This window comes from Hemitrygon akajei, chromosome 10 (genome assembly GCF_048418815.1).
Source record: "Hemitrygon akajei chromosome 10, sHemAka1.3, whole genome shotgun sequence".
NCBI lineage: Eukaryota > Metazoa > Chordata > Chondrichthyes > Myliobatiformes > Dasyatidae > Hemitrygon > Hemitrygon akajei.
This window is the reverse complement of record NC_133133.1, coordinates 99,106,410-99,116,993: the sequence shown is the minus strand read 5'-3', so window position 1 is coordinate 99,116,993 and position 10,584 is coordinate 99,106,410.

Sequence of the window (10,584 nt, the reverse complement as noted above, 5' to 3'; positions counted from 1 at the left end):
CACTCACACAGTACAGCTGCAGTTCGGCGCCAGATGGTTCACGTGGGACTTCACACTGGCCGCCGTGGCCCAACCACTCCTGGGAGCGGACTTTTTGCGAGCTCACAGCCTGCTGGTCGACTTGCAAGGGAAAAGACTGGTACATGCCGAGACTTTCCAGACGTTCTCCCTGGGTGAAGCCAAGTTGCCGGCCCCACACCTGAACTCCATCACGCTGTCAGACAACGAATTCACCAGAATCCTGGCAGACTTCCCATCGATTCTGGCACCGCAGTTCACGGCAGTCATGCCCAAACATGGGGTACAGCACCACATTCCGACCTAGGGACCACTCCTCCACACCCGTGCACGAAGGCTCCCCCCGGAAAAGCTCCACCTGGCGAAGGAGGAGTTCAAGAGGATGGAGGAATTGGGGATCGTACGGAGGTCCAACAGCCCATGGGCCTCCCCCCTGCACATGGTGCCTAAAGCAACCGGGGGTTGGAGACCATGCGGCGACTACCGCAGACTGAACGAGGCTACCACTCCAGACCGCTACCCCGTGCCGCACATACAGGACTTTGCAGCAAACCTGCATGAGGCAAGAATATTTTCCAAAGTAGATCTCGTCCGGGGATACCATCAAATCCCTGAAGACATCCCCAAAACAGCACTCATCACCCCGTTCGGCCTGTTCGAGTTCCTCCGAATGCCGTTCGGCCTGCAGAATGCCGCACAGATGTTCCAGCGGCTAATGGATGCGGTGGGACACGACCTGGACTTTGCGTTCATCTATTTGGATGACATCCTTATAGCCAGCAGTAGTTGCCAGGAGCATCTGTCCCACCTCCGCCAGCTCTACTCCCGCCCGAGTGATTTCGGCCTCACGATCAACCTGGCCAAATGCCAGTTCGGTCTCGATACCATTCACTTCCTGGGCCACAGGATTACTAAAGACGGGGCAACACCTCTGCCCACCAAGGTAGACGCGATCCGCCACTTTGCCCGGCCCAATACGGTCAAAGGCCTGCAGGAGTTCGTTGGTATGGTGAACTTCTACCACCGTTTCCTCCCCTCATGTGCCCTTTGTACACCCTGATGTCGGGTAAAGGCAAGGAGATTACTTGGGACGAGGAGGCCGCGGCCGCTTTAGTTAAAGCCAAGGAAGCCTTGGCAGATGCTGCGATGCTGGTGCACCCCAGAACGGACGTTCCGACCGCCCTCACGGTGGACGCATCCGACATAGCAGTCGGTGGGCTGCTGGCAACCCCTGGTGTTCTTCAGCAAGCACCTACGACCACCCTAACTCAAGTACAGTGCTTTCGACCGGGAGCTGTTGGCACTGTATCTGGCAATCCGACATTTCAGGTACTTCTTTGAAGTTCATGGACCACAAACCGTTGACCTTTGCGTTCACGAAGGTGTCCGATCCCTGGTCGGTTCGCCAGCAGCGACATCTGTCCTACATGTCCGAGTACACGATGGACATCCAGCATGTCTCGGGAAAGGACAACGTCGTGGCGGACGCACTCTCCAGACCAGCTGTCCAGGCCCTGTCCCTGGGGGTGGACTATGCAGCAATGGCGGAGGCGCAGCAGGCAGACGACGAGATGCCCAGCTACAGGACCGCAGTCTCGGGTTTGCAGCTGCAGGACTTTCTCGTAGGCCCAGGTGAGAGGACCCTCCTGTGCGACGTGACTACCGGCCAACCTCGCCCCATCGTCCCGGCAGCCTGGAGGCAGCAAGTTTTCGACTCCATACACGGTTTGGCGCACCCATCTATCAGGACAAACGTCCGGCTGGTCTCAAGCAAGTTCGCGTGGCACAGACTTCACAATCAGGTCAGTGAATGGGCCAGAACATGCGCGCAGTGCCAAACAGCCAAGGTGCAGCGGCACACTAAAGCCCTGCCGCAGGAGTTCGAACCCACTCACCGGAGGTTCGACCACATTCATGTGGATATCGTGGGCCCCCTACCAGTGTCCCGAGGAGCGCGGTACCTCCTAACTATGGTAGACCAGTTCACGAGGTGGCCAGAGGCGGTCCCGCTCACCGACACTTCTGCCGATTCCTGCGCCCGAGCACTGATTGCAACCTGGGTAGCACGTTTCGGGGTACCGGCTCACATTACCTCCGACAGAGGTGCCCAGTTCACCTCCAGCCTGTGGTTGGCTGTGGCCAGCCTGTTGGGAACGCAGCTACACCACACAACTGCCTACCACCCACAGTCGAACGGACTAGTGGAACGCTTCCACCGTCACTTGAAGTCGGCTCTCATGGCCCACCTGAGAGGACCTAACTGGGTGGACGAGCTTCCCTGGGTCCTGCTTGGAATTCGCACAGCGCCCAAAGAGGATCTGCACGCCTCGTCGGCCGAGTTGGTGTACGGCGCACCCCTGGCCGTCCCAGGAGAGTTCATACCAGCCCCAAGGGGGCAAGAGGAAGAACCCACAGCAGTCCTGGACAGTCTACGTGAAAGGCTCGGCAACCTGGCCCCTGTGCCAACTTCACAGCACGGACGGACCCCGACCCATGTACCCAAAGACCTGCAGCACTGTAAGTTTGTGTTTGTACAAAGGGGCGGACATCGGGCACCGCTACAGCAGCTGTACTAGGGGCCGTTCAAGGTGATCAACAACAACGGGTCCACGCACGTTCTGGACATTGGGGGGAAAGAGGAGGTTTTCATGGTGGACTGACTCAAAGCAGCCCATGTGGACTTAGCGCAGCCGGTTGAGGTTCAGGCATCGCGGCGCAGAGGCAGACCTCCCAAACAGAGGCTGATCCAGACTGTGGACATTGGGGGGGGGGGGGGGGGGGTGTATCACCGGTTCGGGGGGCGGGGGGGGGTTTATGTGGCGACCCACTTTCTGCGCAGGCGAACTGGCTCACAAATGGCCAGCGCGCGGGGGGAGACTTTGGTAATGCACCTCTGATGTAATTTCCGCCTGGAGAGGGTGGGCGCTAGGGATTAAATGCCAGCGCCGCGAAGTTTGAATAAACTAGTCTCTGTATATAGTACATCGCTACAGTTTCCTCTTTAACTTTATGACTTTTGGAGATCAGTTCATCTTCTACTCACTTAACTTTTCACAGTTACAGAAATTTTGACCAGGGGTGCCCAAACTATTCCATGCCACTGTATACGGATTTTAGCAAGGCATTTGATAAGGTACCCCATGCAAGACTTATTGAGAAGGTAAGCAGGCATGGGATCCAAGGGGACATTGCTTTGTGGATCCAGAATTGGCTTGCCCACAGAAGGCAAAGAGTGGTTGTAGAAGGGTCATATTCTGCATGGAGGCTGGTGACCAGTGGTGTGCCTCAGGGATCTGTTCTGGGACCCCTAATCTTAGTGATTTTTATAGATGACCTGAATGAGAAAGTGGACGCTCAAAGCTGCTGCGCAGGTTGAGTGTGTGGTTAAGAAGGCATACAGTATATTGGCCGTCATCAACTGTGGCATTGAGTTCAAGAGCTGAGAGGCTGTATAAGGCCCTGGTTAGATCCCACTTGGAGTACTGTGCTCAGTTCTGGTCACTTCACTACAGGAAGGATGTGGAAGCCATAGAAAGGGTGCAGAAGAGATTTACAAGGACATTGCTTAGATTGGGGAGCATGCCTTATGAGAATAGGTTGAGTGAACTCGGCCTTTTCTCCTTGGAACAACGGAAGATGTGAGGTGACCTGTTAGAGGTGTACAAGATAATGAGAGGCATTGATCATGTGTATAGTTAGAGGCTTTCTCCCTGGGCTGAAATAGCTAACACGAGAGGGAACAGTTTTAAGGTGCTTGGAAGTTGGTACAGAGGGGATGTCAGGGTAAGTTTTTATGCCAAGAGTGGTGAGTGCATGGTATGGGTTACTGGCGGCTGTGGTGGAAGCGGATACAATAGGGTCTTTTAAAAGGCTGCTGGATAGGTACATGGAGCTTAGAAAAATTGAGGGCTATGGGTAACTCTAGGTAATTTCTAAAGTATGTACGCGTTTAGCACAGCATTGTGGGCCGAAGGGCCTGTATTGAGCTGTAGGATTTCTATGTTGGCTGCCAGTGCATAGTGGTGTTCTGTAGGGATCAGTGTTGGGACCGCTTCTTTTTATACTGGACAGCAATGATTTAGATGATGGAATAGATGGCTTTGTTGCCAAGTTTGCAGGTGATATGAAGATTGGTGGAAGGGTATGTAGCGTTGAGGAAACAGCAAGGCTGCAGAAGGACTTAGACAGATTAGGAGAAAGGACAAGAAAGTGCAAATGAAATACAATGTTGGAAAATGCTGGGTCATGCATTTTGGTAGTAGAAATAAGTGTGCAGACTATTTCCTAAAGGGGAGAAAATCCAAAAATCTGAGATGCAAAGGGACTTAGGAGTCCTTGTGCAGAACTACCAAAGGTTAACTTGTGGTCTGAGTCGGTAGTGAGGAAGGCAAATGCAATGTTAGTATTCATTTCAATAGGTCTGGAATACAAAAGCAGAGATGTGAGCTGAGGCTTTATAAGGCACTGGTGAGATCTCATTTTGAGTATGTAAGAAAAGGTGTGCTGGCATAGGAGAGGATTCAAAGGAGGTTCACAAGGATGATTCTGGGAATGAAATGGTTATCATAAGAGAAACATTTGAACCTTGGATAGCTTTGGCTCTGTACTTGCTGGAATTTAGAAAGATGGCAGGAGTATCTCGTAGAAAACATTGAAAATCTACAGCATATTACAGGCCCTTCAGCCCACAATGTTGTGCGGACCATGTAACCTACTCAAGAAACTGCCTAGAATTTCCCGACCACAGAAACGTCTATTTTTCTAAGCTCTGTGCACCTATCCAAGAGTCTCTTAAAAGACCTTATTGTATTCGTCTCTACCACCTTTGCCGGCAGAGCATTCCATGCACCCACCACTCTCTGACATCGCCCTTGTACCTGCTTCCAAGCACCTTAAAAATATGCCCCCTTGTGTTAGCCATTTCAGCCCTGCAGAAAAGCCTCTGGCTATCCATATGTTCAATGCCTCTCATCATCTTATATACCTCTATCAACTCACCTCTCATCCTCCATTGCTCCAAGTAGAAAAGGCCAAGTTCATTCAAGTTCCTTATAAGGCATACTCTCCAATCCAGGCAACATCCCTGTAAATCTCCTCTACACTCTATAGTGTCTGCATCCTTCCTGTCATGAGATGATCAAAACTGAGGTCCAACTAAGGTCTTATATAGCTGTAATATTACCTTGTGGCTTTTGAACTCAATCCGACAGTTGATGAATGCCAACACACTATACGCCTTCTTAGCAACATTGTCAACCTGTGCAGCAGCTTTGAGTGTCCTGTGGACATGGGCCCTATGATCTCACTGATCCTCCACGCTGCCATTAATATTATGTCATTATGTCTTCAAATTTGACCTACTGAAATGAACCACTTTCACACTTATCTGGGTTGAACTCCATCTGCCACTTCACAGCCAGTTCTGCATCCTATTAATATCACGTCATAAACTCTGACAACCCTCCAGACTATCCACAACACCCGAACTTTTGAGTCATCAGCAAACTTAATAACCTAACCTTCCATTTCCTCATCCAGGTCATTTATAAAAATCACAACAAGGAGGGGTCCAAGAACAGATCCCTGCGGAACACCACTGGTCACCGACCTCCATGTAGAATACAAAACATCCACAACCACCCTTTGCTTTCTGTGGTCAAGCCATTTCTGGATCCACAAGGCAAGGTCTCTTTGGATCCCATACCTCCTTACTTTCTGAATGAGCCTCGCATGGGGAACTTTATCAAATGCTTTACTGAAATCCATATACACTCCATCCACTGGTCTACCTTCATCAACATGTTTTGTTATATCCTCAAAGAATTCATTCAGGTTTGTAAGGCATGACCTGCCCTTGACAAAGCCATGCTGACTATCCCTAATTATATCTATTTAAATACTCATAATCCTGCCTCTCAGGATCTTCTCCAACAACTTGGTCACCATTGAAGAAAGACTCACTAGTCTCTAATTTGCTGGGTTATCGCTACTCCCTTTCATGAACAAAGGAACATTTGCAACCTTCCAATGCTCTGGTACTTCTCTTGTACCCATTGATGATGCAAATATCACCTGCAGAGTCTCAGGAATCTCCTTCCTCAGTTCCCACGTAGTCTGGGATCTATCTTGTCTGGTCCCGATGACGTATCTAACTTAATACCTTTCAAAAGCTCCAGCACGTTCACTTTCTTAATGTCTATGCACTCAGGCGTTTCTATCCACTGTAAAGCCTAATTTATACTTCTGCGTCGCATCTACGCCGTAGGGCGACGTGCACCTCCCCGAAAAAGTAACTCGCGCGTTCCAGCGTCGCAGACCACAACAACTGTGATTGGTCCGCTTGGTAGCATCACATTTCCGGTTGCTTCTTCTCCGCCATGTCTGTACACCAATGGGAAATAGATGAACCAAATCGTCAAATCTATCTGCCGACATACGAAAATGTTTGAAATGCATTTCCTCATCCATGTCTCTCACGAAGAAACTCAACACAGTGGCATAGAAACCCCACCGCCAACTAGAGTTTTGGTGCACACCAACGCATGCTCACTACGGCATAGAACATACTCAGAAGTATAAATCAGGCCCACGGTGTAGCCAATACGCGGAAGTATAAATCAGCCTTGGGTCAACCCCACAATTGCCAAGGTCCTTTTAAATGGTAAGTACTGAAACAAAGTATTCATTAAGTACCTCTGTTACCTCCTCTGGCTCCATGCATGTTTCCACTCACTCCTGATTGGTCCTATTCTCATATGGCTCATCCTCTTGCTCTTGCTCTTCATGTACTTGTAGAAGTTTGGAGTTTTCCTATCTTCTCATATCCTCTTCTAGCTCCCCTTATTTCATTCTTGAACTCCTACCTGGCAACCTTGTAATTTTCTGGAGTTCTAACAGTACCTATTTTCATGAACCGTTCGTAAACTTTTCTTAACTAGATTTTCTACTTCCTTTGTACACCATGGTTCTTTTACCCTACCATCCTTTCCCTGCCTCAATGGAACATACCTATGCACAACGCCATGCAAATGTTTCCAGAACATTTGCCACATTTCTGCCATGCATTTTGCTGAGAACATCTGCTCCTAATTTATGTTCCCAAGTTCCTGCCTAATAGCATCATATTTCCCCTTACCCCAATTAAATGTTTTCCCAAATTTTCTGCTCCTGTCCCTCTCCAGCACTATGGTTAAGGAGATAGAGTTGTGATCACTACCTCCAAATGCTCTCCCATCTGACACCTGACCAGGTTCATTTCCCAATACCATATCAAGTACAGCCTCTCCTCCAGTTGGCTCATCTACATATTGCATCAGGAAACCTTTCTGAACACACCTAACAAACTCCACCCCACCTAAACCACTTGCTTTAAGGAGATGCCAGTCAATATTCGGAAAGTTAAAATCACCCATCACAACCACCCTATTATTATTGCACTGTTCCAGAATCTGCCTCCCTATCTGCTCTTCGATGTATCTGTTACGATTGGGCAGTCTATAAAACACCCAGTGGAGTTATTGCCCCCTTCCTGTTTCTGACTTCCACCCACAATGGCTCAGAAGACAACCTGTCCATGATTTCCTCCTTTTTTGCAGCTGTGATACTATCCCTCATTAGCAGTGCCACTCCCCCACTTCTTTTGCCTCCCTCCCTGTCCTTTTTGAAACACCTGAAGCCCAGCACACTCAGAAGCCATTCCTGCCTAAGTCATCCAGGTCTCTGCAATGGCCACAACACCATAGTTCCAAGTATTGATCCACACTCTAAGTTCATCCACCTTGCTCATGATACTCCTTACATTAAAATAGACACATCTCAAACCATCTGGTTAAGTGCTTCTTTACTCTATCATCTGCCAGTCCTTCCTCATAACCTCCCTACAAGCCATCACTGTTTGTGTGCCAACTGTCCCATCCTCTGCCTCTTCACTTTGGTTCCCAACCCCGCAAATCTAGTTTACACCCTCCCCAATAACATTAACAAACCTCTCTCCCAGGATATTGGTTTCTCTCCAGTTCAGGTGCAACCCATCCCACTTGTACAGGTCACCCCTTCCGCAGAAAAGGTTCCAATGACCTAACTTGAAACTCTGCCCCCTGAACCATCTCCTCAACCACTCATTTTTCTGTGCTAGCTTCCTGTTCTGATCTTCCCTAGCTCATGGCACCAGGAGGTCCTGTTCTTCCGCCTCCTTCGTAACTCCCTGAACTTACTGCACACGACCTCTACCCCTCTCCTGCCTAAGTCACTGGTACCAAAATGTACCATGACTTCTGGCTGCTCACCCTCTCCTTCAAGAATACCTTGCAACTGCTCAGAGACATTCTGGACCTTAGCACCCGGGAGGCAACACACTATCCTGGTGTCTATTTTGTTGCCGCAGTATCTCCTATCTGTCCCCCTAATAACTGAGTCCCCTATGAGTCTTGCTCTGCCTGACCACCCTACCCTTCTGAGGCTCAGAGCTGGCCACAATTCTATTGGTTTGGCTGCTGCTGCCTTGCCAGATGGGTCACCCCCCACCCCAGTAGTATCCAAAGGGGTATAAAGGGCCCTGGGTCCTGCACTGATTTCCTTCTCCCTTTACCTCTCTTTTTCACCCATCTATTCACTGAATTCTGCAATCTGGGTGTAAAAACCTGCTCAAAAGTCATATCTATCAATTGCTCTGCCTCCCGGATGATCCCAAGTTCATCCAACCTCAGCTCCAGCTCCTAAATGCAATCTTTCATGAGCTGGAATTGGCTGCACTTCCCACAAGTATAGACATCAGGGATTCCCACATTCCCACATCCTACAGGAGAAGCATTCCACTGCTATATCTGCCATCCTGCCTGCGCTGTACAATAGGCAACCAAGACCAAATCTTCTAACCTGTTTCTTTGGCCTCAACCTCTTCTTGAGTCAAAGTCTGACACTCCTACTCTCACCACTGGTCTACTCCCAACAATGGCTGTCCTGCTTGCACTTTCCGTACTTTTATTTAATTTGCAGTGCTTTACTCCCGATGCTGATTGGACCTCTGGAATGTCCAAACGCCCATGAAGCTCTCCTTTTATACTAGCCACTAACCTGCAAGTAAACTCATCAAAGTGCCCTGCTTCTGATGCTGATTGGACCTCTGGAATCATTGAATGATGAAAGACCTAGAAAGAGTAGAAGCAGAGTCTTGGACAGAGGGCAAAGCCTCAGGATAGAGGAGAATCCATTTAAAACAGATGAAGAAAATTTTCTTTTGCTAGAGGGTGGTGAATTTGTGGAATTTCTTACCACAGGCAGCTGCGGAGGCCAGGCATATTTAAGGCAGAGCTTGATAGGTTCTTGACTGGATTTATGTATTTATGCACATTTTATCCTATATCCTTTCTTTATCTTCTATTTTTATATAATTCTTTATTTTATAATTATTGAACATTATTGTTTTACGTTGAATAGTGCACCCTCATCAACACAACACAGCAAATTCCTAATATATGTAAATGTTTACATTGAATAAAGTTGATCCTTGATCCTTATAAAACACAATAGAGTATCTCTGATAGGGCAAGACCACAAATAAATTATCATTTTTATAGTAGAAAGGATCAGAATAAATTCTTTATCCATGTAATGTATGTTAATACTAAGGGTGACCTACATGCCTAACAGGCCAGACTAGACAAATAGAGAAAGTAAAATTAAGCTAAAATGGCAGGAGGCAGTAAATGCCATATGTGGTACCGACATAAAAAAGGAAACAGGTCATAAAAAGCCTAAATACATGCCAATTTAAATGATTGGCATGTATTAAATCATGTCAACAAACACACTCAAAAACTTCTGTAGTTGTACCATGGAGAGCATTCTGACAGGCTGCATCACTGTCTGGTATGGAGGGGCTACTGCACAGGACCAAAAGAAGCTGCAGAAGGTTATAAATCTAGTCAGCTCCGTCTTGGGTACTGGCCTACAGGGTGCCCAGGACATCTTCAGGGAGCGGTGTCTCAGAAAGGTAGCGTGCATTATTAAGGACCTCTAGCACCCAGGGCATGTCCTTTTCTCACTGTTACCAACAGGTAGCAGGTACAGAAGCCTGAAGGCACACACTCAGCAATTCAGGAACAGCTTCTTCCCCTCTGCCATTCAATACCTAGAGGGACATTGAATCTTTGGACATCACCTTACTTTTTTTAAATATACAATATTTCTGTTTTTGCATGTTTTTTAAATTTATTCAATATACGTAATTGATTTACTTGTTTATTTATTACTGTTTTTATTTTATTTATTATTTTTTTCTCTGTTGGATTATAGAAACATAGAACACCTACAGCACAATACAGGACCTTCGGCCCACAAAGTTGTGCCAAACATGCCCCTCAGAAATTACTAGGCTTACCCATAGCCCTCTATTTTTCTAAGCTCCATGTACCTATCCAAAAGTCTCTTAAAAGACCTGTCATACCGGGGGGGGGGGGGGGGGTGGGCATTGGGAGCAGACCCAAATGCAAGACACAGACACTGAAGTACTGGGGACTGGACTAGAGTTAGGGATGGAACTGAACACAGACCTGGGCTAGGACTTTG